The sequence below is a fragment of the Balearica regulorum genome, chromosome 18 (genome assembly GCF_011004875.1).
Source record: "Balearica regulorum gibbericeps isolate bBalReg1 chromosome 18, bBalReg1.pri, whole genome shotgun sequence".
NCBI classification, from domain to species: Eukaryota; Metazoa; Chordata; class Aves; order Gruiformes; family Gruidae; genus Balearica; species Balearica regulorum.
In genome coordinates, this window is record NC_046201.1 from 4,888,236 (window position 1) to 4,911,007 (window position 22,772).

Genomic DNA, 22,772 nt, shown 5'->3' on the forward strand with positions numbered 1-22,772 from the left:
TCTGGCAACATGAAGTTGAGCTAGTGTCCTTAAAATTGCCAATAGTTTAGAGCCATAAGAATAGGTTAGAGAAACACAATTCACTTGCCACATAGACTGAAAGATAGCCACAGCAACGTTCAGAAAAGCTGAATTGTGTAGGCACGCACTGGCATTCAGTGACTTGTGACAGGAGCAGCTTCGCACCTACAAGTTTTAGACCTCCGATACCAAAGCCAAGCACATCTAAGAGTTATGTGAAATACGTGGTTAAAAGCCTTGCCATTTGCGTAAGTTGCGTGGGGAGCCATAAGCCTTAGCATCTGTGACTAAAGTTGATTGTACAAACTTCCTCCGACTGGTGGGATAAGAGCAGCACTTTGAAGGATGCCACCTCCCACCCAAGCGTTGAACCAGCCCGGTGAGACACACTGACCTTGGAGCCACCTCCCCCTTCCCTCTGCCTCGAGAGGGAGCTTAGACCAAGGACCCATTTTTTAGACAGATAAAGTTAACTGAACTCCATCTTAGGTGAATTAGGAATCAATTTGCCAGTAATGACATACTTTAATGAGAACGAGATGTTGTCCATTAAAGCTCTACCAGTGTCCAGGTTTATGATTGCTGTTCAGTACTGCATGAGGTGCACAAGAAATGCTTGGGAAAGGGGAAAATTCTATCCCTTTAAAAGTGCTATTAACAAGCATGAGGCCTTGCTCCTACCCCTGCTGTGGTTAACAACATTTCAGTTCACCAGAGCTGGACTCAGAGTACTTTCTGTGGGCAGACACAGGTATTTTTCCTTTGGCCATGACAGACTTACGGACAGTACAGACAGTAAGCAGCAGGCACCAGGACCAGCTGGCAAGAATATGCCGCCTGTGGAAACCCCGTGCCTTTTCTGCCCGCTCCCTGCTGCTCTTTTTCATTTGACTTCAGATCAGTCACCATAATCAATATACTCAGTTTCGCTTTCACTTTCAGCTCTTTTCCTTCCTGGCTGTCAGGTAATAGCTCAGCAGTGCTGCTTACATTCAAAGCTATGCCTGGAATAGTGAAGTTGTAGCAAATTTCATTTAAGAAAAAAAAAGAAAGAAAGAAAGAAAGAAAGAAAGAAAGAAAGAAAGAAAGAAAGAAAGAAAGAAAGAAAGAAAGAAAGAAAGAAAGAAAGAAAGAAAGAAAGAAAAAAGTATTTGGCCATATCTTTAGTTGCTGTGGAAGTCACTCTCTGTAGGGAGATTATTTCTTGAAGCCGTATTGGGATGTACTACATTTCTTTCACCTGGACTAAAGTGTTTCCTTCCAGGTGTGGATTTACTCAAGGAGGGAAAGGAGAGAAAAAGAGGATGAGTTCAGTCACCATGTCCATCCCAGTCATCTCCTGCGCAACGCACAGGCCACATGCAAGAGAGGCACAGGTACCACTCATACAAATCCTCCTTCCTCAGGGAGACCCTGGCTGCACAAGCTGGGTCTCTCAAAAACGCTGCTTACATTTGTGGCCTATCAGGTTGGGACTTGTGGGGGAATAAATCAGTGCAACTCCACTGCAGTCAAGACTCGTGCCCATTTACACCAACTGACAGCACAGCCCACTGTGCTTTGCAACAGCCTCATTATAGGTATTTTTAAGCACTTAAACCCATGCTTGCTGCCTGCAAGCAACTGACCATAATTCAGCATTAATGTAACACCAGTGGCTAGCTAGTTATAAAATATTTCCATTTGGAAAATGCACTTCAAAGTTAGAAAAGGTTTGAAAGTTACAGAATTTCCAAACACATACAAACATACTGCTCTAAAGTGACAGAAGAGCTCATGGCTGTTTCATCCAAAACCATTACCAGTCACCAAAATTAGAGTATGGGACAAATCCTGCGCTGGTGCGGATCAGGCTATCTCCACTGGCTTACAGGAGATATTTTATTTAGCAATGGGCACACCTGCTGTTTCTTTGGAGAGCCGTAAATTCATTCCATGATGTAGACAATCTACAAGCCCAATTTATATTTTAAGATTAAACTCCTATCAGATGTTTTGAAATGAAACTACAGTTTGTGTTCTTTTTGAAAGCAATAATATCTTAAAAGTATAAAGACATCCAAAATTTTATGTAACTAGTATTACATAACACCTTACACTGGCTCATAAGCATTCTCCTTACTCTGGATTTATTACATTTTTATTTGGGGCATGTGAAACAACTCGCTGTACAAGGGCAGTTACTCACAGGGGGCTGGGTTGGGGGGAAAAGAGTTCACTCCAGTGGAAATTCTGAAGTGAGAAGCTTATTACTACGTTTGCAAAGATGTCTGCAAAGAAACACAGTCAGAAAAAAAATGTTGTTTCATTGTGTCTCACTGCCCTTAATGGCCATTGATAGAGAAATTAAATAAAGTTCTGGAAGGAGGCTAGAGATAGTATTAGTTTTAAAGGCTGAATGCATGCAGAACCTCCAACTGCATATAGCATTAATGTCATAAATGTGTGTGAATGTTCTCATTCAGGCTATAATTTATTCCCCACGGAGATGCAAAACCAGCTCAAATATGCTACAAGCGAACCAAACTCTTCCAATGAAGCGAGTGCAGTATGTGAATCCTGGAGCTAAATTTAGTCTGGGACTTGGAGTAACGTAATTCTAATCTCAGTGTAGCACTGAGTCGCAGCTAACAAACATTGTGAAATGATTCAGTGAAGTTCTGCTCCTTTGTTACAATCTATTTTGGATGAACTTCTGGAAGCTCTTTACTGACTCAGATTTAAGAAATTCAGCTTAAGTTACTCAGTTGAATTTCGTTGTTCAGTGCAATTGTTTTTTTAAAAAAATAATGTAAGTTGGTTTTAAAATGTAGATTCAAGCTAGGTTTTGGGTATGTACAATAGTTCGTGTGAAATGGACACTCTTAATATATTGAAAGCTACACGTAAAACACCATTAACTGTACTGCTGAATAATCCACAACACTGAAAAAATTGATACTGTAAAATATCTGATTATGTTTTCTCCCAAATTACATTATTTGTTTGGCTTTATGGTCCAAGGTAAATTAAAATGGGCAAGCTCATTTGTGATTAAGCACCTTTCTGTTACATTTGCATGGGAATGTTTCCTCCTCCAGAAATATTTCCTTCAAAATTAACAGATGGAAGTCACAATTATACAAAATATCTTTGTAGTCAAATCAGATTCTGTAATAAAAAAAAATAATTTAAATGCAACTGAGATTTCAAGTCTACTTTTATAGTATCCTTCGGGTGTAAAATACACCCATAATGCTAGAATTGAGGAAACTTTTATCTTTCATAAAATATCAAAATAGCATTTACAGTTTTAAATCAAGCATACTTTAACTGAACCATATTCAAATTCTTCTTTATGAAACAATCTCTCTTTTCATACAAGATTTTTCATGCATATTCTGGCTCCAAAGCTCCAAATCAGTTTGCCACAACTTGTTTCACTGGAATTCATCAAAAGACTAAAAAGCGAAGCGCCAAGGAGCCAAGCTCCTGGCCCCAGCGTAAACTGTCCTACCAAGCACCGCAGCCTGGAAAGTCCCAGTTCTCAGAATGAGCTGATGTTTTAAACAAGAGATCATAATCAAAATCACGATTCCTGACAAAGTCTCAATATTTCACTCTATAAATTCTTAATTCATTTTCCAGCATTTGTAGGTTGCTGCTAGCTCCACCCTCTCAAATATCAGCAATTGCTGCTGCTCTGAAAGAAAATTCCGTTTTGGGGAAATGTGATATTATTCCAGATGTTGCAGCATACGGCAATTCTGCCTAACCCAACCTGATCGTTGCTCTGTAACGAAGCTGAGCGTTAAACAGCTTCTGGAATTTATTCCTTAAACTACGGCACTTGCATATTTGAATTTAACCCTATTGACAGTATCGCATTCAAAAGCCCTGTTCTTTGTAAAGCAACAGAGCCACTCCTAAAGAATTTTTTTTCCAAAAACATAAAACCATGACTAATTTTAGCAGGCCTTTGGGCCACTTGTAGATTAGTTCCTACAGGCTGCTGATTGAATTAAAGTGTTTTAAATTGTGTTCCTCACAATATTTAAAAAGTTATCATGCAAAGCCATCTTGCTGAATGAAATCTGCTTTCAAATTTTATAGTTTGAGGAAATTCCATACTTAGAACTGAAAAAAAAAAAAAAAAGTGCTTTTCGAGAGATTCAAAACAGCTGTAAGAACTGGTATGCCACTATTTCATTTAATCAAGATTTCACCAGGAAAAGGACGGGAGGAGTCCCTGCCCTACCTCCAGTTGTACAGGGACTGACCCTTTCACCAGGTCGGACACTTTAGGGTAATGTTTGCTCCTCAAAATAATGCCTGAAGCAGTGTGCATTCCTCCGTGGTCTGTCATCTGCACTGCAACTGTCTGAGTAGTGTACTGTAACTGTCTGAGCAAGACTCCAAAGCCTTGGTCAGATGGGATGCTTTGTAATAAAAATAATAATAATGAATGACAACACTAGCAGGCACAATCTAGGAGTCAAGACTCCAGTCCTGGACCTATAAATTGTGTCACTAACAAATCTGTATTGAGAAAATACTGAAATTGTGCATGATGCCATGGAATGTGGGCACATCATCCACCCACGTGGATGTTCAGGACACCGTGAAGCACTTTCTGCCAAAGGAGAGGAAGAACAAAAGGTCTGCTGCTACAGAAGGGGAAAAAACCATCAGCCTAACCCTCCTAAACTGACAGGCTACTAAGATCCAAATAAAATCCAAGAAGTCTATACGAAACCAAATCTACCAAGCAATGTCTTGGAAATATTTTGATTATTCAGTGCTAAAGAAATATGCCATGAATCCACAGTCCATCAGTTAGGCAGGGAAGAGGAAGCTGTCTCCGGACCAGCATCACCCCGGCTCATTTCCTTCAGTCTGCAGCCACATGATTTCTTTTCCACACTGTTGCTGGCTCACACTAAGGTTCACATGAATGTGCAGACTGGCAACGGGATTTGAAAGACCTATTCTGCCCTCAGCAAGGATTTCCCTACCCCAGCATCAGACACTCCCCTCTTTGAGATCCTAGCAGTTGTAATCCTCTTGTTAGTACCACCACATGCATACACCCCCTTTCCACTCGCTCCCCCAAAGCGACTGAACCTCGGCAGAAAGCAGAAACCCCTCTACCAAGCAAAGATCATACCCGGCAAAGGGAGACAGCACTGTGCCTTGCGAAAGCCATGCAGATGCCACCAATCCTTCTCGTTTCGCAGGGATGTCACTTGGGCTGCAGGAAGGGGCTGAAGCCTCAGAGGGGTGTCCCCACCTGCGGACCAGCACGAGCCACTCTGCAGCCTCTTCTAGGCTCTCCTGCCCTGCTCCTCTCCTCTCTGGGATCTGTCACTTTTGGGTCCCCAAGAAGGGAAGTGATGAAATCAGCAAGAGCTGGAAGGATTTTCTCAAGCAGGCCAGCAGTGGGAAGGGAAAAAATCACATTCTCTTCCACGTCTGGTTTGCCTCTGTATGCTTAAGAGCTGGCCTGCAGCGGGAGCTGGCACAGAGCACACCTCGAGCTCAGGGTTTGCCATCTGCGGATGGGGCCAAGAGCAGAGGGGAAAGCGTCTGCAAGCTGGGTGCACACTGGATGCTTCATTCTTACGAAATTTAGTACTTGCTAGGGCACAAGGCTCTAACACAAGCATGTCCAGGCTTCTGTGAAAGGTCTGTACTGAACAAGAGAGCTGACAGATTCAGAGCATGCCTGCTAACCTGCCCCTTATTACGTATATTTGTAACCCAGACACCGCAGACTTGCTATGCTCTGTGCCCTCCTGCAACTTAAAATACAGCCCTGGCTTGAAGGTCTCTATTTGCAAACATAGAGGAACAGCGGTTCCTAAATTGCAGGCAAACATTTGACTTCACTCAATGCAATTCAAAGAATATCCCGCACGAACCCCACCCTTCTGCCCAACAACTCAAGCTCTTAATGCCTAGATAGTTTTCTTTCAGGCCTTATCACAGATGAAATATGGCCCTTTTTTTGTTGAAGGAGTAGAACCTGCCAAATATTTACCAACTCTTTCAGAAGGCTGAAAATGTCACTCCTACAGTGTAATAAACTTCCCCGGAAAGGCCCTGATAAATAGAGAGCCTTGCTGTACTGCCCAGAACTAGTTTAGTGTGGCCTAAGTATTGCCAAGTCTGACTGACGAAGAAAGCATATTTGTACACACAGAAAGATTAGCAAGAGAGGCATAAAGTTTAGAAGTGAAAATAAAACAAAGCCCCATTATTAACCGGGGAAGGGGGGAATAACTGAGTCTGCATCCCAGAGAGCAAAGGACATTATGAAAGCTTCAGAGCTAAAACAGTAATTTAAGAGCTTGTCCACAACTTGCAGAAGCTTGAACGATCTTCTTTAGCATTTGGAAAGTGCTAAACTGTGGCCTACCCCCAACCCAGCCTTCAGAGCAATATTATTTAAAAATAAAATATTTTTACTTTGTAATTTGACCCACAAAAAGTCATCTGGGGCATGAGGGAATGTTCCCTTCCAGCCTGAACTTTAATTCAGAGAGAATGTTTAAACTGAACAGTGTGAAACAGATGCTGAGAAACACATCTGCATTACACTGTATGTTCTTTGGGGCACAATCAGAAGTTGGAAAGCGCCTGTCAGTGTGGTGTGTGCAGCTATGATCTAAATAATCGCTAAAAATGTAGATGAATGGAGAAAAAAAATACATTCCTGGTATCAGCAAGTCTGTCAACAGAGTTCTAGCAGCTATAAACAACTCCATCCACACTAGTTCAGACAGATGAATGTTGCTTGAAAAAAATGTGTCCTTTTACCTTGGCAAATGTCATTAAGAAAAAAGATTTCTAAAAGTGACTAGGGAGTTGGAAGCTCAAATGAATACATTTAATGAGTCCTGATGACCATAAAATGCTGAGCACTCACTCCGTACAGAAGCCAGGCTTCAACTGGATCTTGAATGATACCCTCATATCAAAAGATAGTAACTCAAATTATGCTACAGAGTGCTCCAAAATAGGTTTTGGGGGGACAAAACTTGCCAGAGTTATTTAAAGGCAGGAAGAAACCAATTGTTGCTGTAAAAAAATTTCCAGATTATGTTAAACCTGGCAAAAGCTAAACCTAGCAGTTTACCCAGCTTTACAAAGCAAACCACAATTAAGAAAATCTCCTATGAAAGGGAAAACTTCGGTTTAGCCTACCAGCTATTCCAAGAGCCTGAACGGCAACACAAACAACCTCAACAAAAATCGCTGCTTGCCAGTGATACCTAAGAAGTCATACAAGAAGTTGGAAGGAACATGCTAAAGAGGCACAGAAATCTACTCCCCGTTTCCCCCTTTCACACCATCAGGTTTTAATGTTAATGATACGCTCCGCGTGCTCAAAGTATTTTTACACTATGCTCGTCTTCTTGTAGCTTCGTCTTGTTCCAGGGCGGATGATTAGAATCACATTTCTGTGATTTCACTACAGATTAATTTCGTTAAGAGCTACAGATCTGCAGGGAGAAGAGGGCTGCAAATAGCCCAGCAGAACGGTCTCTAATGGTGTTCTCTCCTAAAAGGCTAACAGTATTTTTGCCTTTACTCCTCACTTTCACACACTTTTCCTTTTTGTGGCTGCTAGACAGAGGTCTTTGGAAAAATGGGCATGCGGGGAAAAGAAAGGTGTGAAAAAGCTTCCTTTAAATTTTGGTTTCAAAAAAAGCTCCCAACCAGTACATATAAATAGGTTTATAAAGAGAACAGGCCTAGGGCAGACCTGACTATGGCTGCTGTCCCTGAAGTCAAACAGGCAACTGGGGGGACTGCACATAGGAAATAATTCTGATAGATCAAGGTCTGCATGCCCTGACGCATGTCAGAGGAATAGCTATTAAAATACATTTTAGTATGCTGCACACAAATGTTTGGATATAGAGGGCTCAAGAAGAAAAAATTATGCCGAGGACTGTAATATCAATTGCAAATTTTTCTTAATTGTGAAACAGAGTAAATATTGTTATTTTTATGGGCAAATGCTACAGAATATAGCACTGAAAACAGGGTTTGTTTGCAAAAATCTCATGGGGTCAGAGTGTAAAAGTTGTATGGAGTCTGTAAATGTCTGTGTACACACATGCAGAATGTGGACTCCTGCAATGCTACATCAGAGACAGAATTAAATTCTAAGTGGCTCAAAAAAACAAAACAAGAAGATTTTAACTTTCCATTTGCTTTTATAGACCTTAGCCATGAGAATACTGCTGCCACTTGGCCTTTTTCCTGATTCCAGGTCAATATCATTGACAAGACAGAAGTAAAAACATCCCTACATAAATTTAAAAAAAATTATGAGGACCCTCAAAATAATTCTAATCTAAGAACTTAAAATCTAATGTAATAACACAGAAGGGCACAGAAGTTATAAATACAATGCTATATAAGCAAACAGTAATATACACACACAGAGTTGTATATATACTGTGCCCAAAGAAGGAGTACAAACCAACGTCTCCAGAAGTGCAATGTGCCGAATCGAAATCGAAGACAAATAACAAGGAACATGGGAAGGGTGGGAGGTAAAAGCACTTAGGTGAATAAGAAGAGAATTACTGGGAGCCAGGCCACTTGGTATGTATGTGACTAGATCTATTAAAAAAAAAAAGGGGGGGGGGGAGAGAAGGAGGAAAAAGAAAACAGATGTGTTTTCTGAAAGTGAAAGCGGCGAGAAGGATGCACATGGCCTCGCAGGAGCGAAACCCGGGCGCTCACTCCCTGCTAAGGCTGGGCCCGGGCACAGCGTCCTGCGAGCCGGGAGCCGGCCGCGGCCGGGCACGTCGGGGCCCGCAGGGAAGCCGCGGGGATGGCGGCCAGCACCGGTAAGACGCGCACGTTTAAGGCCCTTTCGGAGGTGGAAGAAACCAAAATGCACTTACGGTTCGCGGAGAACCAGCTCCGTCCCCTTCCTACGGCCCGCCCGCGGCGAGCCGGGGACACCCGCCGGCCCCAGCGCCGGGAAAGCGGCGGCCCCGGGCACGGCGGCGAGAGCCGCCCGAGTAACGCCCGCCGGTACCCCGCCGGGCCGGGCCCCCGCGTCCCGGCGGGAGCGGCCCCGGGCAGCGGCGCCGCCGCGCTCCGTCTTCGCCCGCTGCGAGCCCGGCAGGTTCTGGGAGCCGAGAACTGGGACTTTGTAGGCCAGTTGAAGACACAAACCTCTCATCTCGCCCGCAAAGACCCAGCCCTCAACTCACCCATCAGGCGCAGGCTGCGATTTCTTACTACTATTTTTTAATTAACTCCCCTCTCCGACCGGTGCCCACCGCCAGCGCAGAGCCCCCGGCCCCCGCCCCGGGGCCACCGGGGACCCCGCCGGAGCGGGGCCAACCCCTCGGCAGCCGCCACCGCCCCCGGCCGGGGGGAGGCTCAGATCCGCGCCGCCCCCTCCCCGACCTTGCGAGCTGGCCCGGCCCGCGGCGGGGCGAGGCGGCCGGCCCCGGACCCCAGAGCCGCGGACGCCCCGGAGCCAGCCCCGCACCTCGGGCCGGGCCCGCAGCCCCCCGGGCCGGGCCCCGCAGCGCATCGTGACTCGGCACCGCCGAGCCCGAGCCCGCTCCTGCGGGAACTTCGTACACGGGGAGAGGGGAAGCGAAAACACCCCGTTACGGTTCAAACGGCCAAAAAAGCCGGAGCCTCTCCGTTACCTGCTCTGAGTGAGGAGGGAGCACGGGAAAGGGACTCTGGAGGGACTCTGCGGCCGCCTCCCCTGCCCAGACCCGCAGGTCCTCGGGATTACGCAGAGGAAGGACTTGGGCTGAACTACAACCAAGTCGGGAGAAGCAGCGGGCGACCGCGGTCCCCCTTCTCCTGCCTCCCACAACCCGGTTGTTCACAGACGGTATTTAAGCTGGTATTGATCGCGTTGTGATTTTTTTTCCACCCTTTCTCTTTGCTCTTGCAAAAGGCAAAATTAAAAAAAAAAAAAAAATCGTTGCCACAAGGGACATTGCAACATTTCTCTCGGCTTTTCAAACGCTGCGTTGGCCCCAACGAGCTTAAAAAGTCCCGACCCAACAAGCAGCAGAAGAGAAGTAGGGAAAAGAGAGAGAAAAAAAAGCCGAAACACCGAAAAGCAGCAATTAAAAAAAACTAACACCCAAAAACCATCAAACCAGACAGAGGCGAGCTGCTCCGTGCAAGATTAAGGCGCAATCCCGATGCGGTGGAGTTTCTGTCCGGCGGCAGACACACATCCCTCGAAAGTTTGCTCCACGTGTTGCGGCCGCGTCCCGGGAGGGTCGGCGCGACCCGGCGCACCGGGGAGGGGGTGCAGACCCGCTCCGCCGCTCCCCGCCGCTCCCGCGCCGTTTAAGGAAGCGGCCAGTCCCCACCCCTACGCCGGGCAGCTCCCGCTGCAACCCAGCTCGGCAGATCTGGAGGCTCTCCCAGGCTGCCCTCCCCACCCCCTGCCCTCCCCGACGCTCCGCTGGCCCATCCGGCCTCTCACAAGGCAGGAAATGGGCGCCGCGGTGCCCGCCGCCGTCCCGCCGCCGCGCAGCCGGTCGCCTCCCGCCCTTCTCCGCGCTCCTCCCGCCGGCGCCTCCGCCGGGGCAGCCCCGCCGCGCCGACCTGCGCGCCCCGCGGCCCACCGAGGGTGGAGGGCGCCCCCTGGCGGGCCGCTCCCCGCCGGCCGCGGCTGGTGCGGGGCGGGGGCCGCGCCGGGCCGGGGGGATGCGCTGGGGCGGGCGCGGAGGAGCGGGCCCGGAGGAGCGGGCTCGGCGGGGCTGTCCGGCCGCGAAGGCCACGCCGAGGAAGCCGCGCCTGCTGGGCTGCCCCGCGGGGGTGCCGCCGCCTCCCCCCGCGCTCGTACAAACGCTGGAAGACCCTCGGCCGCACCGCGAGCCTTGGGGATCACCCCGGAGATCACTGCCCCAGCGGGCTGCTGCCGGCGGCACCCCCTCCTCACGCCTCCCTGGTACCCTGTCTGCTCATAGCCAGCGTCTCCCTGGACATCTCCCTGTACACGTCCCTGTGTGTCCAGCCTTCTCCTGCATGCCTCGAGGTAGCCAGGCAGATACCTCGTCTCTGTCACGGGGATGTCGGAGGACACACTGTACCCTCCTGTGCATCCAGCATCTTTTCATTTACGTATCCAGTGAGGCTGGGTGAACATATCTGTACGATCGAGAAAACCTGGGCACAAAGACAGCTATACAATGCATATAATCTATAAAGGTTTTGTAAAGACCCACTCATTTATCCACGTATGCGGTTAAAAAAAAGTGTTTTAAGAGAACACCACAAGGCCCTCAGTAATGTCAGGTCAGGTCACGAGGGACAGCTGAAATGCCATGAAAAAGAGAATTTTCTTTCTTCCTGCTTTTTTGGTCTTGCATTATTCCCCTGCACATCCACACCCGCCTCATGTTTTTCAGCTTTCTGGACTTTTTGGAATGAAACTTTTATATGCTTTGGATACCAACCCAGCATGTGTGGGCTCTGCCCACAGGTCATAGGGGGTTGGACAGTTACTGCACCTCCCTTTAATCTTTGCTACAGGCTACAGATCCTTTGTGTGCCAAACTGTGGAAAAGGGGACAAAACACGCACGTATCACAGAGAGCTTCAGTTCTTTGCACGAACTCTGGTGTGATAGCAAAGTAGTTATCAGTCCAGCAGCATGTTGAAGCCACCAGAAACATAAGGTATGGCTTGCAAGGTTTTGTCCTACAAAGACAGAAGAGATCACTCACTGTTCCTGTGAGATGTCAGCAATCAGGGTGACGTTCACTGAAGATCACAGCAGGAACACAGCTCCATTGAGTTGAGCAGCAGGCCCACAAGAGATGCAGACTAGAATGAGTTTACATGATGGGACAGGATTACCAACACATGGGAATGTCTCCATCGTATCTTCTGTACCTGGTAGGAAAACCTCAGCTAAGCAAGAAGCTCCAAACTGGGCTTCAAGAGCTAAAGCTAACAAAAATGAAAGCCAGCATCCAGAGGACTCATCTTCTAAATATTTGGGTTCAGCAGGACACAAATGCACATCCCTACTGTCTATACTGGATTTTTTTTTTTCCGGTGTCTATACAGAAGCCACATAAGACAGGCACATGTATGCAGGCTGCGCTAGAAGCCTTTGTGTACTCAGAGCTTTATGGTATCAGCATTATTATGGGTGTGGCAAGTGACTCTACCTGGCTTGTGCGGATAGAATGTGACAGAGAGAACTTGATCTCTCATGTAACTGCTCTCGCTCAACACTGCAAAGCCATCCTCTACACAGAAGAACGTGTTCCTTGGCTGGAAGCCTAATGAATATTTAGAGCCAAGGAACATGTTGTTTAAAACCAATAGTAGAATGCAAAGTGAATCATGGACGATGGGCAAAAAGGTTTGAAAAAGGGAAGAAGTTGTATGAGCATTTTGGAAATAAGACATACTGGTGGAAGGTACAGAAATGAAGAATTTCTTGACCATCTGGAATGGTGACACCCAATAGTTTGTTCTGCAGTGATGATGCTCAGTGAGTACTGGTAGAAATTCAGACTTCCAAAAACTGTGTAAAGACACTAACCTCTTCTCTGGTGAAGGGCATGGATGCTGTAGAAATCACTTGGGTTGAACAAGAAAAGGCCTCAACAGCTTTTAGAAATTAAAAGACTATTACTCTTACAGAGACTGCAAGTTACATCTGCCAACCTCATATTCTCATTCTCTTTTTTTTTTTTTAATACTGTTCTTGCTTTTTGGCTGTATCAAAGAGCTCCAGACCAATGCTGAGCACAACACATTCATAGCAAATAATATACCTACACGTATGGAAGGCAGAGAGCAAGCCAGGGAATAGAGAAGTTTCTTCTTAATTAAGCTGATGGCATAGTGCTTAGCTGATGTCCTGACCAACTGTAAAATCTGCTATTTTCAGCAGCTTCATACATGTTGCCTCTTGTCTTCATCTTGCCTCCGCTGGTACTGATGTGAAGCACCTCTTAATTTCCATGAGAGCAGGGCAAGACTTTCACACAACATTTTTGCTCAGCTGGAGCCCTTATGCAGGGAGTCCAATCCCACAAGACGTGCTCAGCTGCTGGCAGCACGCTCCCACTTCCACTGACGGCACTGGCAGTCCTCTGGTGGTAACTGGATAAGGCACATTTCAGGCAAGTCTTCCCTTGGCAGGAGGTATTTCCATACCTGAGAAGGTCAGGTCTTTGGACTTCATCTCCTCTCACAAATACCTGCTGGCTGCTCTCCATGGTGTGCAGAACCGTGTGCTGGGAACGCATGACTACAGCCCCTGTCTGGATGGGAGCTGGGAAGAGGATTAGCTCTACATTCAGTTCAGATGTAATCACAAGCGTATCAAGTTGTAAAGCATCACAACTTTCACAATTCTAAAAATAAACATAAGCAGTTTGTTTCAAGGCGTTTGGCAGCCAAACGGCTAATATATTAATAACATTAGACCAACAATAGCCCAGAACAATAACTATGGAACAATAGATTCTATCACTTCTTAAAATAGCCCTGTTTGGAAAAAAGAAAACATTTTTACAAGAGCCACAAACCAGATGTAGTGGCTTCTTTATAGGTCTCCACAAGGCTTCACAAAGTGGAAGACTGGTGTGATACCTCCAAAGTGAAGAGGGAGCTTCTGTGGGTGGGAGACTGGACTGCATGTTGCTGACTGGGACATGCTTACACCCTGTGGACACAGTTTGGTCTAGCTGAATGCATGCATTAATCTGAGCTTTTCTTTCTCGATCCTGCCTATCCTTGTGCAATACCCTTCTCTGAAAGCAGATCCACTGATTTGTTAACTTTCCAGCGTGTGGTACTAAGCAGCATGTAAGCAAGCGTGGCTTACGGCCAACAGCTTGGTATTTCAGCATCAGACCTTGTTGACAAAGAGACTAGATTGTCAAAGAAATTAAACTTGAAGACAATATAGTGAGAGAAATAATTGAAACTCCACTGCTGGCACAGGATGAAATTCACTGGTCTTCACCTGAAAATATGAATGCACGCCAGAGACCCAGAAGCAGATTTATTTGGGTTTATTTTAATCAGAACAATAGGAATAGCAAGTTTATGATTAAAAGTTCTGAGATGTGCAAATACAATGTGCTGCAAGGAGCTGGCATGACCCCGTGTACCTCTGCAGGAACATTGAGCAGCCAAGTCCATTAAGGAGTTATAGAAACTGCAGTGCTTCTGAGATACTTACTGTGACCTGGTTGTTCAGTTCTGAACACCCACGTAACACCAGTGAGTTCCAGCCTCTGGTCACCACTCAGACATGGCCTTGTTCTCTGCTCACTAGCCAAGGCTCTGCCCGTCCAAAGAACCTCTGCAAATTTTCAATACGAGATGAATGCCCCACCATAAATGGGGCCTTCATATTTAAAGCACGTGTGCTCGTGTGTATATGGGGGAGAGGAGAAAATCACAGGACTAACGAGCTATGATTAAGCTCAGAAATAATGGTTTCCTGTTCAAACACAGAGCTATGTCTCTTCTTAGTACAACTACCTCATCCCCAATTGTGTCTATTAAAGACAATTACTGGGGAAGACAGATATGTGTAACCAGATGTGGAAACAACAGTCATGTTATGCACAGTGCCATATGCAGTTTAAATTCTTTGGGGCTGAACAAGTTACATATAAAAAAATTGTGTGTGTTTGTGCACAGAGGAGCAGCTGTCAATGGGGAAATCCCCTTAGCCCACTTTAATCCTACATTCCACAATCCCCAGGGATTAAACAAATGCACTAACATTATTTACTGTAATGTTCCCTCCCTGGGGGGCTTCAGTCCATGAAATCCACTCCAGCATTTGCAAGTTCCAGTTGTGAAATAGGCTGCGTGCATTCTATATTTGGTAGCTCACAAGTACTCTTTCAGCTGGGCCCGGAGTGATGAGAGGACAGGAGTCAGAAATTCAGCTCAAGCAGAGGTTAACAGGCAGTGGGCTTGGGCTCAGAGCAGGAGCTCATTTCTCACCGCACAGGTCTTACACAGGCACCAAGGCATTGCAGTGACTGCTGAGATGGACAGCGTTTGCAGCCCTATACAAGCTACTTTCTTAAAATTAAAGATGCTGTCGCAGTATTATTCCTGCCGTCTACACACTAGGAGTATGAAATGAGGTTTTAAACCCAGCTACGCCAGTAAAGTCTCATGTGCTTTCTGCTTTCCTTTTCCTACAATGAAATATGTGTCTGAACTTGGGTACAATCCCTGCAAAATTAGTGACAAGGATTCCACCAATTCAGATGCATAATCCTCACAGTCCCAATAAAGCTGTGATGGTGCAAACTGCACAAGCTGTCAAATTCTTATGACCCTTTGGGTTCAACTGATGGCCACAGTGCCCAGCAATAACATGCAAAAGTTTCAGACTGGGGCTCCCAAGAACCCTCTGGCATATTTGCAATGCTAGCTGATGGCTCCATCTCGTTCTTGAGCATCCCGTATGAGTTTATTATAGCTTCTTCAAAGATAGTAAACCCTAAATTCTGTATCAGGCTGTCCTTGCCTTGAATTCACATGCAGTTTAAATTCTTTAATTTAGATGATTTTACCACCTCAGCACTACAGTTTGAATTTCTGCTGCCACAAACGAGATGGCAAGCCACAGTTACAGACAGCATCACCCTAAAGAAGTCACTGCTGTTAGTACAGGGGCAGGTTTGACCCCAGGCCTTTCAGGTAGCAGCAAACAGTACAAACTTCAAAGGAGTTTCACAGAATGGTTGTGGTTGGAAGGGACCTCTGGAGGTCATTCGGTCCACCCCCTGGTCAAGCAGAGTCACCTATAGAAGGCTGCCCAGGACTGCGTCCAGATGACTTTTGAATATGTCCAAGGATGGAGACTCCACAACTTCCATGGGCAACTTGTTCCAGTGCTCAGTGTTTCCTGATGTTCAGATGGAACCTCCTGTGTTTCAGTTTGTGCCCTTTGCCTCTTGTCCTGTTTGCTGTTGATGCTTTTTGCACTGCTGACATGATGTCTCAGGCTGGACTCTGAAGCCTGGCTTTGTCACCATAATCACCAGGCCAGTGGAGCTGTATTGTGCTAAATGCAAAGGAAATTATTCTCCATAATATGAGATTCATATGAGGATAAATAGGTCAGAAGCTATATTAATCCAACATCTGACTCTGCTCTCATGGCACTGCATTTACAAACATATAATTTCATCAGCTCCAATATATATTTTTTTCCAATTTACACCAAGGTCATAATAAAAGCTTTACTCATGTTCCTGCCTTTCATCCTGCAAGAGCTTGCTCACTGCAGTAAACTTCACTCAGTGGTAAATGCCAGTGGGTACTCACACGGATAAGAACCCCCATGCACAAACCTTCCAGGCCTGGGCTCTGAGCCTCTGTTTCTTTCATGCAGTCAAAACCATGAATAAGCACCTGAGAAAGAAGGAGAGGAGCAGGGCTTCTGTGACCAGCAGGCCCTGTGCTGCTGAGGCTAAACAGACTGTGGAGATGAGATTAGGAATCTCCCATCCATCCCCCTTGCTCCTCCTTCCCTGCATAATTGAAGTTTGTTTCAGACACACTGCCTTGAGCATCAGCTGGCATCTTCTGGGCTTCACAGAAGCAGTCACTGCCATTCAGCACCAATTTTTCCATTTAAATTCTGTTTTCACAGGTTCCCTTGGGAAACCAAGGCACCGTCACCACTCCGCACTGCACCAGCATGGCAGTAAGTACTGCCGCTCCCTCTCCTGGGTGCCCGCAGAGATCATTCACAAAATCCTGCTGCCGTCACCCATGACGTTACACCTTGCTCTCAAGGGAGCAGCAGCAGCATGCTGTGCTGACCCCTTCATTCATCCTGCTCAGGGAGGCACACCCGGACCTTTTCATTAGGATCTAATTATAGATGACAGTAGCATCCTCAGGACTGGACCCCTATAAGACTTGCTACTCCTGTACCAAAGCAAAAATACAACTGGGATCCTCACAGAGGAACTTCACAACTGCTCTCCTCCTCATGTTGCTAGAGAAGGTCACCAGTAACTCTGCCACTTGAGCACAGAATGAGGAGACTCGCTTTGCCTTTCCTACAGTTGCCATAAACAGAATTTTCAGAGGGGGGAAAAATTTCTTATTTCCTATCTTACTGTCATTTTTAAAATTATTGAATACTGCAGCATTCAATGGATTACTATTCACAAACACGTACCTGCTCCTCTGGCAGAACAAATCGAGTAATTTCTGTTTCGGCTTGAGCCTTCAGCATGCAGACAAAAACATTTTTTATTCATCAGTGGTAAAAAGGCTACAGCCATTTGACTTTAAACACAGACATGCTTCTGGGCTCTCTTCCAGGAAGTCTGTGTCACCCAGGCTTTAGATCGATATGTTTGTCTGCAAAGTCACCCTTTTGATCTGTAATTTTTCATTTTGACACAAGAAATGCCTTTTGGTCAAACTTCAGCAGTCCATTAAATTCCAGGCATAATGAAAATGGGAATCACATTGCTGTAGCCATGTGAAGATTTCCACAATTTGGGGTTTATTTACTCATGGGTTAATTTACTCAGCCATATATCTGGGATTCAGACAACACTGCAAACACTGTTCCCCCGTCTCATCTAAGATCACTGCCTTCCCTGCAATTGTTTGTAGGTGGTCTCACCAGCAGTCTCAGCTTTACGAAATACTTTGTACATTTAGTTGTCTAATCTGCAGGAAACGTTACCGCAGTTTCACATCGCAGACGCCGAGCATCCTCCCAGCTTGGCCCTGTCGTTTACCATGTACAAAGGCAGGGCCCGGCTGCTGGCACACCAGCCGCACCGCTGAGAGCAAGGGCTCTCGCCGACACATGGCCCAGCTGGCTCAGGCAGCCTGGTCACCCCTGGCACACCATGCTCTCTTTGCACAACTCGGCACATGTCTTTTCTTTCGAAGTTCAAGGTTTAACAGCTTGGGTTTGGGCTCTTTTCCCCTTCTTTTTTAAAAAAAAAAAAGAAAAAAAAAGAAAAAAAAAGGTGTCAGCGATCCCATGGAGGGATACTCAAAAAGCAAGAGAGCTGGGAAGACAATCCAACACTTTATTAACAGGACAGGCAGGTCTGAACAGCCTTTGGGACAATCCCCCTGCCCGGCTCCACAGAGCAAGGTCTGAGCAAGGCTTTCAAATGATCTCACTACTATTTCTGCACCAGACACACAGCTCCGCCTGTGTTGCTAACACACTGGTTTTCAGTTGCTGAAGTTTGACCCTAGGGATGACGCGACAGACACTCAGGAAAGTTGCAAAGCACTAAAAATATTATTATAATCCAAACAAAGAACATTATGCTTTTAGTCCCCATTCACATCTTGCCTTTCAAAAACAAACATTTCCTGTCAGCCTCTCAGAAGTATATATAAGACACAATTCAGAAATACTGCTGTTATAATTGATTCATTTTTATACTTATTTTAAAGGTGTCATGAAGATGTCTGGATTCTGAATAACTGGTTTGTCAAACCAGAAACGTCAGGAAATTCTGTATGTAAATACGGCCAAGATTTCAGCAGTAACACATCTTTTAAGTACATTAATTGTAATGTGTTTTTATTAGGTTATGAAAAGGGGTGTCATTTTAATCCTCATTAAATAACTCCTCATTTAATAGAGGCATTATATTTAGAGGGAAGCTGGTCAATATTTTCTGGAATAAAAATCAAAGATCTTAAAGCAACTCAAATGGGGCATGTAAATTTTTTTATGTTTTTTGTCAGGACTTGTGTCCAAAATAAACAACTCTCCCTCATCCACCAAAAAAACCCAAACCCAAACCCATCTCCAGCACAGTTATGATCAGATCATAACCATCTTGATTAAAGTTCATTGGCACTTCAGGACTTCAGCTATTAAGTTAAAGCCAAAATTAAATTTATTGCCTGAGTGAGTAAGCAGAGGGGGCCGTGAATTTGGGCGGTGAGAAAACATGTGATCTGCCTCCAGACAACCCTGCTGTGCTGGAGCTCCCACAAAAAGTGAAGGCGCAGAGACACCAAAGAGAGGGGAGTGAGGAGAACTGAAAGCTCCAGCGGTGCCCGTGCCAGTGAATCAGGAGGGGAGGGAGCAGCAGGATCAGCTCTGCTTAGATGCGATGAGCTGGGCATTTTATATGGATTTTATTTTTAGGCTGGACTTTGCTCACACACAGGGTCAGCTGACACAGTCTTGTTAGCTTGAGCGGATCTCTGCTAATTTACATCATCGGTTGGGGTCTAGCTGTTGATTTCCAGCTTTGTTAACAAACCGTGCAGTGCTCCTGTCCCAAGTGAGGCAGGCTAAGCACAGCACATGCACCAGGTGACAGAGACACCAGAAAGAGAGAGGAGAACCATGGGGCCAGACTTTCACATCCTGAACTCTTATTTTAAGTAACCTGCGGCCTCCACTCTCGCCTGAGCCAGGGCTGGCAGTGGTTTGTCTCCAGGAGGCTCAGCACAGCATCTTGCTGCGGTGTAAACTTTACGTGTGAGCCCAGAGGCACAGCTCCATTCCTTCTAATAAGCCAGCCAGAACTTTTCAGAGGTGATAAACCGCTCCAAAAGCTTTACCTGTTGAAATGTGTTTACAGCAAGGCCTCCGCCCATTCTTTGCTGTACAGGAATACCTCCTTGGGTTCTTCTGGATTTTCTCGACTACTACAACCAACACATCATTTTTCAGTTGTACTTTGGGGGTGAGCAGGGGCCTGTATTGCACACCAGGACTGTGCTGTGCAAAAACAACAGCCCTAAAAGGATGGTCCTGAAGACTGGAAAAAAAAATATCTGTGCCCTGGGATCAGTGTGTATGTGAAGAGCTTGGGGAGCCTTAAAGACAAGAACGTTAGCAGGATGGCACACACAGAACTGTGTGTTACTGAACAGAAAGGATCCGGGCAGGAGAGCTTGTTCCAAGAGTAAAGATGCACAACATTAGTCCTGGCACAGACCTTTCCTGGGGCTCCTCCCCGAGGAGCTGGGCAAAGAGCCTGCGAAGGACCTTACAAGACACCCGGGAGTTAGAAGCGAATATTCTGGTTCTGCAGAGACTGAAGTTAAGCAACTGGTAAACTGCCTGGATGCATTATGGCCACAGAGAACAGCAATGCCAAAGCTTTATTGAAATACCTGGCTCTTAGTCCTTGGTTCATGGCACACGTTTGGGCAAGACTCAACTGCTCGGGTTTATTGGATGGCAAGCTTGTTTCAGGGAGGACCTTGGTTTCACAATTGGTTTCAACCAGAAACAAACCTACAGAATTCTGAAATTCTCTGCAAAAGCTGCAAGACGGCTTTTGAATCATTAGAAACATTTTGGTTTGACATTCTGATGTGAGACACTGTAGAATAAAAACCCCAAATAGTCAAAGTAGGGTGTTTCAAAGCTGGAACTTTCATCCTCAAAAGCCTCTAAGACAGGATTTTGACAGCACTGCATTTTCCAAGTAAAATGGTGTCTACATTTTTCTGAACATGTTCTAAACTGCATTTCCTGGTTTTTGTCAACATGTACTATGGCTTTTTTTGTGGCTTGTTAATAACATACTGTACAAACCTCCCCAAATACTTTACACACGCACGCTTCCAATATCCATTGAGAAAGACAAACAGCCTCCTACCCAGTCAGTCCCAGGCTAAGTGTGGCACATTAAACAGCAAAAACCAGTTTTTCTAAGCATCAAAGGAAGCAGCTAGTTGTTTGGAAGAGGTTCCTCAGCCCTTCCCAGATATCTGGCTATTGTGATTTTGCGGTGAAATACCTCTATTCTTTACATATTTAAGCTGTCTAAAAGGAGCAATAATCAAAGTGATGTTATACAGAGCCAGTAGAAACGCCCTTGCACACATGTCAAACTTTGCACAGCTTTATGGATTAAGAACCAAGCAATCAAAGTCAGTTCTGGTGTAAACGGTACAACTGCACTAATCTTCTCATAGCTGTATCTGTTTATTCCAGGATTCGGCCTCCATCTACCATTTAAGGGCTCTATGTGTGAGAATTACATCAAAACCAGCACCTACAGAGAAAGCAACCCACCGCCTGCATGGATGCCACCCGTGGGCTCAGCAGTGTGCCCGTGGACTCCCCACCAGCTCTGCGGCACAGGCCCGCGGGCACCGCGGTGGAAATCCACGGGGATTGCATTGCGGCCACCCGCTGGCTCTGCTGCTCCGCTCCCCGGGATCCACGGCTTCCCCGCCGCGCGGGTCCGCGGGAGCACAGCGAGGACCCGGAGCGGATCTCCGACACCCGCGGCCGAAAGCAAAAAGGGGCCGCAAACGAGGCGGCGTCCGCGGCCTCCCCGCGGCAGGGCTGCCAGCGCACCGCGCTGCCTCGGCAGGCACGGACGGGGTTCGAACCCGCGATCTTCGGTTTACGAGACCGACGCCTTACCACTTGGCCACCGCGCCTGACGGGCTAGCAGCACCCGCGCGCCGCCAGTGGAAGGCAGCGAGCCGCCAGGCCCGGCCGCCTGCCCCGGGGAGCTGCCGGCGGGACGGCACGGCACGGCACGGCATGGCACGGCACGGCACGGCACAGAGCGGCACGGCCGCTCCGCCGAGCCCCCGCCGAGCCCGGGAGAGGCTGCCCGCCCGGCTCTCGGTGCTTCCTGCCGACACGTGCGGGCGCCGGGCGGCTCCGGGGCAGCCGCGACGCGGGGCGGTGCAGCGGGAACGGGCGGCGACGGCTCTGCGGAACCGCCCCGGACGGTGGAGCACGGGCTGGTGGTGCCCCAGCGCGTCCCCCGTCGGCTGCCGGGGACCGGTGGCCGGGCCCTTCCCCGCCTGCAGAGCTCCGCCGTCCCCCTGCCCCCGTCTCCCTGGAGCGACATTCCCCAGAAACCTTTTTCTCTAAAGCCACCGGCGCGGCGTTCCTCGGGGCTCCCCCTTCCCCTCGGGTCTCGCCGGCAGCACCAGCGAGGGCAGCACTGCTCCCCAAAAGAGACCGTCAAATTATCGGCGAACATTTGGGTTTCTTTCTCCTGAACAACCCATGTTTCTCATGACAGAGTAAAGCTGTGCATCACTGCAGAAACCCGGAGTAGCCTGAGGAAACAAACAGTAGCTATTTTGTCTGGAAAAAGTCTACTGCTAAGCTTACACCTTCAGCCCTGTTGCTCTCCAGCACCTGGCAGCTGCTAACGCGTGCGCTGGCCCCATCTCCCGGTTTCAGGGGGACGGAGGGTTCCCCCAAAGCAAGCACAGCGGGAGCAGGCCTTGCTCGCAGCCCACGGTGCGGCACCGTCCTGCGGTGGGACGCGACCTCCCCCGGCAAGGTCCAGCATGGGGGGACCTGCTGGGGCCCCCCGGCACAGCCCAGCTCCTGGCCTGCGGTGGCCGCAGCATGCTGCCTCCCGTCGCTCCGCCTGGGCCAAGCAACAGTGTTTCCACCCCTTCCCCTGGGACGGTATCAGGCAATCTAACATGGGTTTGTGTCAGGAAGTGTTTCCTGATATTCAAACTGAATTTTCACATTTTACTTCAATCTCGTTATCTTCTGTTTACATAGTAAAATCATAATAGCATAAATCATAAATACAATATGACATTATTAATATTTCCTCCTTTGGGTTTCCAGCTACCAAATATTTAGTCTTATGGCTAATGCTTGGTTAAAACCCAAGAAATGAATCAGCTCTCATTTTTATCACCGCTAGCTGTAGGGCAGGAGGGAAGAATTTGAAGGATGTGGTTTTGAGCCATTATTTAGCTTTGCATTGAAATTTTTCATTCTGGTTTCTAGTTTTCAACCATTG

The 22,772-nt window shown here is 47.1% G+C and overlaps 1 long non-coding RNA gene and 1 other non-coding gene across 2 annotated transcripts in view; both read right to left on the reverse strand.

Annotated features, from left to right (window-relative positions):
* The window catches only part of LOC142604441 (uncharacterized), a 64,350-nt gene extending 55,149 nt beyond the window's left edge, over nucleotides 1-9,201 (reverse strand). The window contains exon 1 of the long non-coding RNA XR_012838322.1: nucleotides 8,925-9,201. This is a non-coding gene — a long non-coding RNA (uncharacterized LOC142604441). The remainder of the gene's footprint in view (nucleotides 1-8,924) is intronic.
* Nucleotides 9,202-21,354: 12,153 nt separating this feature from the next.
* On the reverse strand, nucleotides 21,355-21,426 carry TRNAT-CGU (transfer RNA threonine (anticodon CGU)). Its single transcript has one exon. It is a non-coding gene; the product is annotated as a tRNA-Thr (tRNA).
* Between the last annotated feature and the right edge of the window lie 1,346 nt (nucleotides 21,427-22,772).